Below are 10,063 nucleotides of genomic sequence, written 5' to 3' on the forward strand. Positions count from 1 at the left end.
TAGCTGACAACAATTTTTCTTCGAGGCAAAATAATTATTATATTATAATCAAACTTTCAATTTCATGTCATGGCAAAAGCACATATTAATTTTTAAGACTAGTCATTTATCAATTTGTTGACTATGTTAAAGAACTCAGAATTATTGATATAGTTAAATGCATTTATCTATTAACTAGGCAGTAGACATTACAAAATGTTTATACTAGATCTGGAAAGATTATTATAGCTAATAGTTCTTAAGCACTTACCATATGTCAAGCACTATTCTCAGTTCTGTACATGTCCTAGGACTTAATCCTTTTGCAGCACTATAGGGTAAATATTATAACTATCCCCATTCATTTTATATATTAAGAAACCGAGGCATGAGAGGCCAAAAAATTGTCCAAAAGATACATAATAAGTGTGGAGACAGGATGTACGTTAAGATTGTCTGACTGCAGAAACTCTGATCCACTTAGACACTATAGTCACGAATGTTTGTCCTTGCCCTTTAGCAACTAAGTCTAACAGAAGAAAAAATATACCAATTAAGTTTAAGGGTAATGTCATAATGGAGTTAGATATAAAGATCAAGAGATGTGCAGGAGAAGGATCATGTAAGTTCGTTTGTCATGACATATTTGTGTATGGTTATCTAATAAATGTCTGATTACTTTAACTTAAAAGTCCAAACTATCAGCAATTTACATTTTGTAAAAAGAACAACACTGTCCTTGTAACTATTCCTGCTGATCCTGCAAGATCAAGTACCAGAGAGGCCTCCCAGGCATTTGTCAGTGGTTGCTTAGTTGAGCCAAATTGAGAGCTCTGCTCCATTAGTGAAGCAGCAGCTTTGTAATTTTCTAAATCATTAATGAAAACACTAACAGTTCTCCTAGCTAAAATTTTTGTTGGAATTGATTTTATTAGCATACACTTCTTTAAAACTTTATCTAAAAATATTAGATTCAATTGCCAAAACTCTAAATTTCATTCAAGGAACTACATTCATTATGTTTAAGTAAACATAAATTCATGCCAGGACATCATAGAAAGAAGATAACACATACAGAAAACACCTGGTATAGTTTTTTTTTTTTGCGTGGGGGGGTATAGTTTGACTTTTTAAAAAATGTTGGATTTTTTTTCTGATATATAAGTAAATAAAAGGATGAATTACCTTAGAACTTGATAACTCTTTTCCAGGGAAATATGAGTTTTCTAAGATTCATTTTATGATCTGTATATGAATATTTTGAGCATCCTTCTGAGATTATTTAGTTGTAAGATTTAAGAAAATTTAGCTTTTTAACCCAGGTTATCCCAGATGATAGCCAGTGTAAGATTTAATTTAGATATTTTATTTTCAGAATGTGTTACAGCAAGAAATAATAGCAACAACAACAAAAAAAAAACAAACTCAAAATTATATGGTAATTTGCTAATTTATTTTTATTACAAATAAATTGCAAATAAAACTGTATAATTTCTCAAAAATTATTTTTGAACAATGCATTTATTTATTTTTCCAACAAGTCAAGTAAAATATATGCCAAATATACATACACACACACATATATATACAGATATACACACACATATATATACAAATATATATATATATATATATATACACATCTAAGTCTTTTCCTTGAATATATGTATATATTTGGAAAGTAAAGCATATTTTTGTTTAAACATAAAGCATGTCGCAATTCCAGATTTTTCTTTCATTAGTATGTGGTTCTTAAGATATTGATGTTGCCATTAAAACATTATAACATTTCTATGACCTAATTTGTATGCCTTCTATTAATATTTTATAGTCACATCTAAGTAGAATTATTTTGCTTTTGTTTACCTTTGCATTAGCATATAGTACTCATTTGCTTAATCTTTAAAACCATTAAACATTTACCTTTAATTAATGTTTTAAGCTTATTTAATTTAGTTCATTAATCAGTAGTCACTTAACTTTTAACCAAATGACTTTTCCATAATTATGGCACTTTTTCTCAATGTACTATACCCACAAGCCATTCATCTCAAAATGTGGATATTTATTAAATAATAAAAGCACCTCTTCTATGATTATGTTAGTTTGAACATTGCTACTCAGGCTCCCTTTGTACTGTTTTTGGAGCAAAGTGTTCCATCATATCCCATTGATTAAAATAGCATTTTCTTTTCCTCACCATTAACAAATGTTCATCCTTTCCCAACCTCTTTCTTGTGCATTTGGAAGATTTATTAGCTGGAGACAGGAAAAGCCCTTGTAGCAGTATACCCAGGAAATTATTGTTGTATTATCATTCAGTTATTGTGATCTTCTTTGAGAATGTCACTGGCCAAAGTAATTTGAATAGAAGGGTAGACTATGTTATTCCACTCTAGATTCTGCAAACTGCACATTAAATAATAGCTACAATAAGTTTCTCCTTTAACAGGGGCTCCTAATTTGTGTGAAGTTCATAGAGATTGAGGGTCTACTTGTTCACTTTTCTATTGTCATGGTTCAATTTAGTTAGAACAGCAATGTTCATTGGTATATTTATTCTGAAGCTAAATTTTATGTTATAATTATATGTTTTTAATATAAAATCACATGTTCAATTGTATTTTTCTTGAGATATTATCAATCCAGAAATAATATAGACATGTAATATGTATATTCTGATCTAATGATGCATTAATGAATATTAAGAGCATTTTCCATAAAGAAACACATTTATATCAGAGAGCGATTAGTTTCTTTCTGTTTTTATATCATGCTTTTTAAAAGTATATTCTTCTAAAATTTCTCAATTTTCACAAAACTGTCAACTGTACTTCTAGTTTGGCCATAAATCAGTACTAACTTATATTTTGCGGGGATTACTGGGGATTGAACTCGGGGACACTCAACTACTGAGCCACATCCCAGCCCTATTTTGTATTTTTATTTAGAGACAGGGTCTCACTGAGTTGCTAAGTGCCTTGCTTTTGCAGAGGCTGGCTTTGAACTTGCAATCCTCTTTCCTCAGCCTCCAGAGCCTCTGGATTATAGGTGTGGACCACCATGCTGGGTTACCATCTTCCATCTTGATAGGGGACATGTAATACTTGTTTTGCCAGAATATTGGCAAAGGAAGATAACAACTAAACTAACTGGTGACAAACACAAAGAATGACTGAAAAACAAATGATTATGTTAATAGTAATAATACTAATGTCCAAAGTAATGATAATAATAATGATGATGATTGAGAAATACATTATTTTTATGCTATTTAATTGGATTGCTATAAATATTTTTCCTGGATCCTGGTAGAAAAAGTGAACATATATCTTTTTTTTCATGCTGCATTTACAGAATTGTTTTTGATATGTTATCCTGGCTCCTGTTGTTAGGAAGAGAACTTAGTTTATTTCAATTCACAGACAACTTCAATTGTTTTATATGGTTAATCTTTTTAAGTATTCTTGCATTTGTGAAAATTCTAATTTTGTTTAAGTAAATATAAATTTAAGTTAATAAGGAAAAATTATTAGACAGTTTAATATTTGAAAGAATATATGTGTTTAGAGTGATTTAGAGATACAATTTTACTATTTTTATAACTTATACTTGTATAATCTTAAATATCTGGAGATAAAAAATTACGACACTTTTTAAAAATCGAAACAAAATTTCAAATACCTGATATAAATTGACTAATTAATGCTACCTAACTAGTCATAAAAAATATTAAGCTGTATGTGGAATATGAAGACCTAGAAATATGTCAAAAACAATAGCTATAATTGTGTAATATTAGAGTATTTGTGAGCACAAATTATAAAGTATGATGTAAATAAAATCACTGGATAAACATAAAAAGTTTTGTGGTAGGTTGCATATGGCCACTGAAAGCAACTGAAAGAAAAGTAAAGGCAAAGATCTAGTTAGGTTCTTATTTTCAATTGTCCTAACTGCTAAAAAAGGAAGAAATCGACACCATCAAATTCCCAAAATAATTTAGTTAATAAGCATTTTAAGGCTCCATATACACAAGAAGGTTAAGTGATTGACTTTCATTGTTATGATTTTAACAACCACAACAAATAATAATTACCAAAGAGAATTTGCTAAATATTTTAAAGTTGAAGCTATTTTGTACTATAAGATAAAGCTAAGACCAGTACTAAAATAATCAAATTGACTATATTCTGTTTATTTTCAGAATATTATGTTGCTTATTATGAGAGCCTTAACAAATGTATTCTCTCTCTTTTTTTCATTTAATTTGCTATATCCATCTTTTTATAGATTTATTGTCTTCCAATTTCTAATAGTTTTTTGTTGTTGTTGTTAGATTCCTAAGTTAGTTACCTTCAGATATCCCAAGACACAAAAGACATATCAAGTAGGAAACCTACTTCCCACCTGCTTTTTCATTTAACCTCATTAAAAAAAATCCCTCACTGGAGATCAGATTAAACAAAATAAGCCAAACTCAAAAAGATAAGAATCATATGTTTTTCCTTATATGTGGAATCTAGGAAAGAAAAAGAAATAAAGATGTAACAGGTACACTATTGAGGAAACAGAAGGAGATCAGGGAGAGGGGAGGAAAGGGTGAGGAAGGTAACTGTAACGAGATTACCTGGTGATTCGAGTGCAAATTGAAGTTGAACAAGCACTCTCCAAATCCCAGTTGGGTCAGGCAAGAAGCAAATGGTCCCAGAATATTTCTACTCATTAAACGTAATAACCCCATTACTGAGTATTCAGTGTGAACAAGCATTTCATGTTAATTGTGTCTTCTTATTGCTAGAGTTGGTCAGGATAACTATCTTTAATCCTCTTTTTCAGTTGAGAGGACTGAGCCTCAGAGAGATTAAGTAGTGTTGTAATGACAAAGCCAATAAATGGAGGTTCCTGAATTTGGACACAGGTCCATCTTCTGATGAAGCTGTATAATTTCCCAATGTTCTTACTGATTTTTGAAGTATTGTTTTTGACAAAGTGTGTGTTATGGTTTAGATATGAGGTGTCCCCCAAAACTCGGGCATGAGACAATATAAGAAGGTTTAGAGGTGAAATTATTGGGTTATGAGAGATTTAACCTAATCAGTGCATTAATCCTCTGGTACGGATTAATTGGGGGGTAACTAGGGCATGTAGGGTATGACTGAAGTAGGTGGGTTATTTGGTATGTGCCTGTCGAGTACATATTTGTCCTTGGTGAAAGAAGTCTCTCTCTGCTTCCTGGTGCCATGTTGTCAGCTGCTTTCTTCTGCCACACCTTCCAACCATGATGTCTTGCCTCACCTTGGATTCAGAGCAATGGAGTTGGCCACCTGTGGCCTGAGACCTCTAAAACCGTGGGCCCCAAATAAACTTACCCTCCTCTAAAATTATTCTTTTCAGGTCTTTTGGTCACCGCGGCAAAAATCTGACTAAGCCAGTGTGTTCTGAGGTCATAAAAAGAACAGAATTTTGCTCATTTCACTCTTTCCTGGATTGAACTTCTCTGACTATACATTTCAGGTACAGGATTTAATCAAAAATCTTCCACTAGTGAATTAAAGGACTGTAATAAATAATGCAGAAGTCAGTAGATAGTCTTAAAGGTTATATAAATAATTATAATTGTGGTTATTATTAATAATATATAATCATTAATAGTATAATATTAACTTATTTTATCAATCATATTAATATAATAAAGTACATTAATAATATTATGATTATTAATAATAATATTATTGTGTACTAATCACAATTATTATTATTACTTTACTTAGATTAGGTTTTTAGGAACACTGATGAATATCCATTGGGTTTTAATCCTTCCAATTCCCTGAAGCTAAATATGGCCTTTGGAAAAGCCCTGTGACTTCTGGACCCACCAGTAGATGGCGGTGTTTCTTTGGACACCACAGCAGTTGCAGTTTTTTTCCTACCCATCTTCATCACAAGAGCTCTTGGGTCTGAAGAGGAAGTGGCCTGGGCTTTCTTCTACATTCTCTCTTAGTTGAAACAATCTTCCCAGGTGAAAAGCTTCAAAGGTGTTAGTGACCTCCCAAAGCAATTTTTTTTTGGAGGTGGGATGGAGATAGAACCCAAACCTGTGTATGGTAAAGCATGTGCTCTATCACTGAGTTATATCCCCAGCCCCCAAAGCTGTTTTTTTCTCTTTTTTCCTCTCCCTCCTCTTTCCCCCCACCCCCACACTCACTTTTTTTATTAATGCATATTCATTACACAGAATAATGGATTTCACCGTGGCATACTCATTCATTCGCATAACATGCTTTGATCGTATCCACCCTCCCTCATTCTTCTTCTTCCACCCACTTTTTCTTCTCTAATAGTCTCCCTTCTACTTTCATGTTGTCATGTTGTTTCCCCCCCATATTCTACGTATGAAAGAAAATACAATATATGTCTTTCTGAGGAACTCTTTACACTGTTGGTTGGAAGGTACATTAGTATAGCTGCTATGGAAATTAGTGTGGAATGTCCTCAGGAACTACTATGTGATTCAGCTGTACTGCTCCTCAGTACATGAATTAAAATCAGCACACTAGAGCAATAAATGTTTACCCATGTTTATTGAGACACAATTAACATTGGTTAAATTATGGAATCAGCCTCAGTGTCTGTCAATGGAGGAATGGATAAAGCAAGTGTGGTATACATACACAATGGAGTATTATTCAGTCATAAAGAAGAACAAAATCATGTCATTTGCAGGAAGATGGATGGAACTAGAGATTATCACATTTTCTTTATTGAAAAGATGATTTTCTCTTATGAATATATTTCTGTGCAGATGTTGAAAAAAAGATATGTGAGAACAATAAAGCCAGCTTTTGTCAGGACCCCTGGCTGATAAATCAGATAGACCCCACCTTACAGTGATTTAACAATCCTACCATGCTAAATGCCAAGCCACAGGAATTATCCTTTGAAAAGAGAAGGTCAGCAATCAGCAGGACAAACAACATGCTTTGAGGAACATCAGAGGTAGCTAAATATGATTGTAACTTTCTACCAAGGCTTTATTTATTTTTCAAATAATATTTTGTATGCAAATATTTTCTGGGCCCTGTTTCAGAGCTTCATTAAATAAATAAGAAAATTGAATAAGCAGTCAGGTTAACTGAAGACTAGAATTTAAGTTGGAATGCATTTGATTTTAGATGCTGGTGTTTGATTTGTGGCTTTGACACACTCCTGCTTTGACTGGATGTGCTAATAATAATTAACCTCTTCCCAGCTGAGTGCCTTCTTGTATTCTTTCCAGAATGATTCTGCTCCTTGAAAACAAAAGAAACTTTGCTTTAGATTAATCACATGAAATCATTTGACAGGTATTTTAAGAGACTTACTTACAGGTATCTGAAGAAACTTGCTTTCCTGACAAGGGAGGTTATTAGTAGCTTCTAGTGAGGGAAAAAAATCCTGAGAGGGATTAAATAAAAGAAACACTTTCTGAATCATTAGATGCTAGACAGGTTAAAATACCAGAAAAATACACTGTAGCACTCAATTTGGCACTAGGTAATGACTTAATGGTTCTCTCGATTTCTAATATTCTATGTGGAACATTTAAACCCTGTGGAGGCTTGATTAGCAAACAGTTTTACTTCACTTTGCAAAAAGAGGATGCAATCGGTTTTGGGTTGGAAAATTCAGAAGTGCTTTAGGATTATTCACAATGCCTGTTTCATAATTTGGTAATTTTGTAGATTGATGCTAAGAGTCATTATGTTCAAGAAGTTTGAAAATTTAGTAGTTTTAGTGTTTCTGAGAACCTAAAGTATTTATAAGCTAGATTTTTTTTTTTAGTTTAGTATTTTATATTGGTTGAGAGCACATATTTTGGAACTGGATTTACAGCTTTACAATTTGCTAGCTGGGCCACCTTTTCAATATTCCTTAACTTCTATCAACCTCAGCTTTCTCAGTTGTAAAATAGGGTTTTGGTTTTTTTGTTTTGTTTTGTTTTGTTTTGGTGGTAGTGGTGATAAAATGGGGATTTTAATGCTTGGTTTATAGGATGACTGTGAGGTATCCATCGTATAACTGGGAAAACATCTTTTCTCTCTCTCCACATTTCCCACCCCAAGGGCTGGTTTTAGACATGTAGAGAGAAGTTGGCCTTCCTAGATTTGATTTATTTATTCAGCCGTCATCTATAATGTACATACTGTATACCAGGCAGTATTTGATGAATGTGAAGATACATCAGTGAACAGACAAAGAAGGCTCCTGAGCTCATGTGACTTCCATTCTAAAAGGGGTCCCAGAAAGTCATCAATTAAGCAAACAAGTAAGTATATAATGATGGAGAGTAATGCATGTGTTGGAGGGAAAAAAAGTGTTTAGGAGAAAAATAAGGTAGATGAACGGGGCAAAAATGAAAAAGATCAAGGGAGGTTACTTTGAGGAAGTGACATTAAAAGAAAATGATAATTTCAGAGCTTTAGCGAGGAGGCCTTTGATAATTAGAGAAGGCCCTGAGAAGATGAATGGATACACAGAATTTCTGTTCTCAAATGCAGACAGAAGCTAGAGAGAGGTAAAAAGGAATTCAAAAAGAAAAATAGAAGGGAAACCAATAGATGAAGTTGCTTGAGAGGGAGGGAGAAGGAAAACATATGGGGACATACTAGTGAACAAATCTAACAAATTATGCTTGATTTGTGTAAATGTACCACAGTGAATCCTGCATGTATACACACACACACACACACACACATATGTGTGTGTATATGTATATATAATATATAGATAGATAGATAGATAGATTGCATTAATTTAAATAATAATGATAGAAATGATATCAGTAGGGGAGAGCAAGAAAATCAGGTGTACTCTGGAATGAGATTGATAAAATTATGAATGTATGAGTGTGGCAGAATGAATTGCACCAATAAATAATTTAAAAGAAACAAAGGCCACAATAAAATAATAGTTTACCACTGGAATGTCCTCACATGTCTCTGGAAATGGCACACATTGTTGTGAACACCTTGAAAATCTTCATATGTGTCAGCTTAAAAATAAATTTATTTTCATGTGAAAATGAAAGAAATTCAATAATCTTAAAAACATTATAGAACTAGGTAAGAGTGGTAAACAATTACCTGGTTGTTGGCCTTGATAATGCCCTTCAATACTTTGTCTTTGGCAGATGAATGGGCAGAATATTAAAATTTGGGTTGTTACTCAGTTATTGTTGAATGAAATACAAGCTGTAAAATAACAATTGATGAGCAAGTATGCTACTGTTTCTGAGCTTTTAAACCTGATTCACCAGGAAGTGACTCTAGCCTGAAAAGTGGCATTTCTCTGAATGTAGGAAATTTCTTAACTCAGATCGAGTTGCCTACCTCTCTAGACACTGTTTCTTATCATGGGAAGTCCAAGGGCTTGATTATGACTACAAAAAGTTCAAATACTGTATTATTGAGTACCAAAAGTTTAAGAACCAAATGTGAGGAGAATGATGGATGAAGTGGCAAGCTGAGTCTAGGGTATGTAGACAGTTGTGCTGAACTAATGCTTATGCTCTCCCTCTGTCTCTCCCCTCTCTTCTTCCTTCCCACATTTAAATCTCTCACTGAAGGTGTTTCAAAAATTTTAAATGATTCTTAATCATGATTTCCAAGGTTCCTTGTATAATTTTCTATTTTCATTTTTCTGGTTTCAAAAATATAGAGTGTTTCACCAATCAATGAGATAAGACCTAGAAATCTTAAAAAGAGCATAATTATCTTGTTAAGAGCTCTTTGAATCCAAGAGCTCAAAGGCACCTTAGAAATCACTCTTTTGGGTGTATCATGTACTTTGAAATGTCTAATCAGTTTTCCTCCACTTAGGTATATTTTTATTTGATGATTCAACGCAATCTTAATTTATATTTCATTTTAAATAATACCATTTCATCAACTGGCCGCCGGCCAGATCTGAAGTTTATTTTTTGAATAGTGGATATTATTGATTATTGATGCAGACTTACAGATAGCCTGATCCAGAAGAAAATAATCCTTTAATATTATAGTAAGAAAAATATGTGACTTTTTAAAAACTTTGGTGTTTATAT

The sequence above is a fragment of the Ictidomys tridecemlineatus genome, unplaced genomic scaffold (genome assembly GCF_052094955.1).
Source record: "Ictidomys tridecemlineatus isolate mIctTri1 unplaced genomic scaffold, mIctTri1.hap1 Scaffold_81, whole genome shotgun sequence".
NCBI classification, from domain to species: Eukaryota; Metazoa; Chordata; class Mammalia; order Rodentia; family Sciuridae; genus Ictidomys; species Ictidomys tridecemlineatus.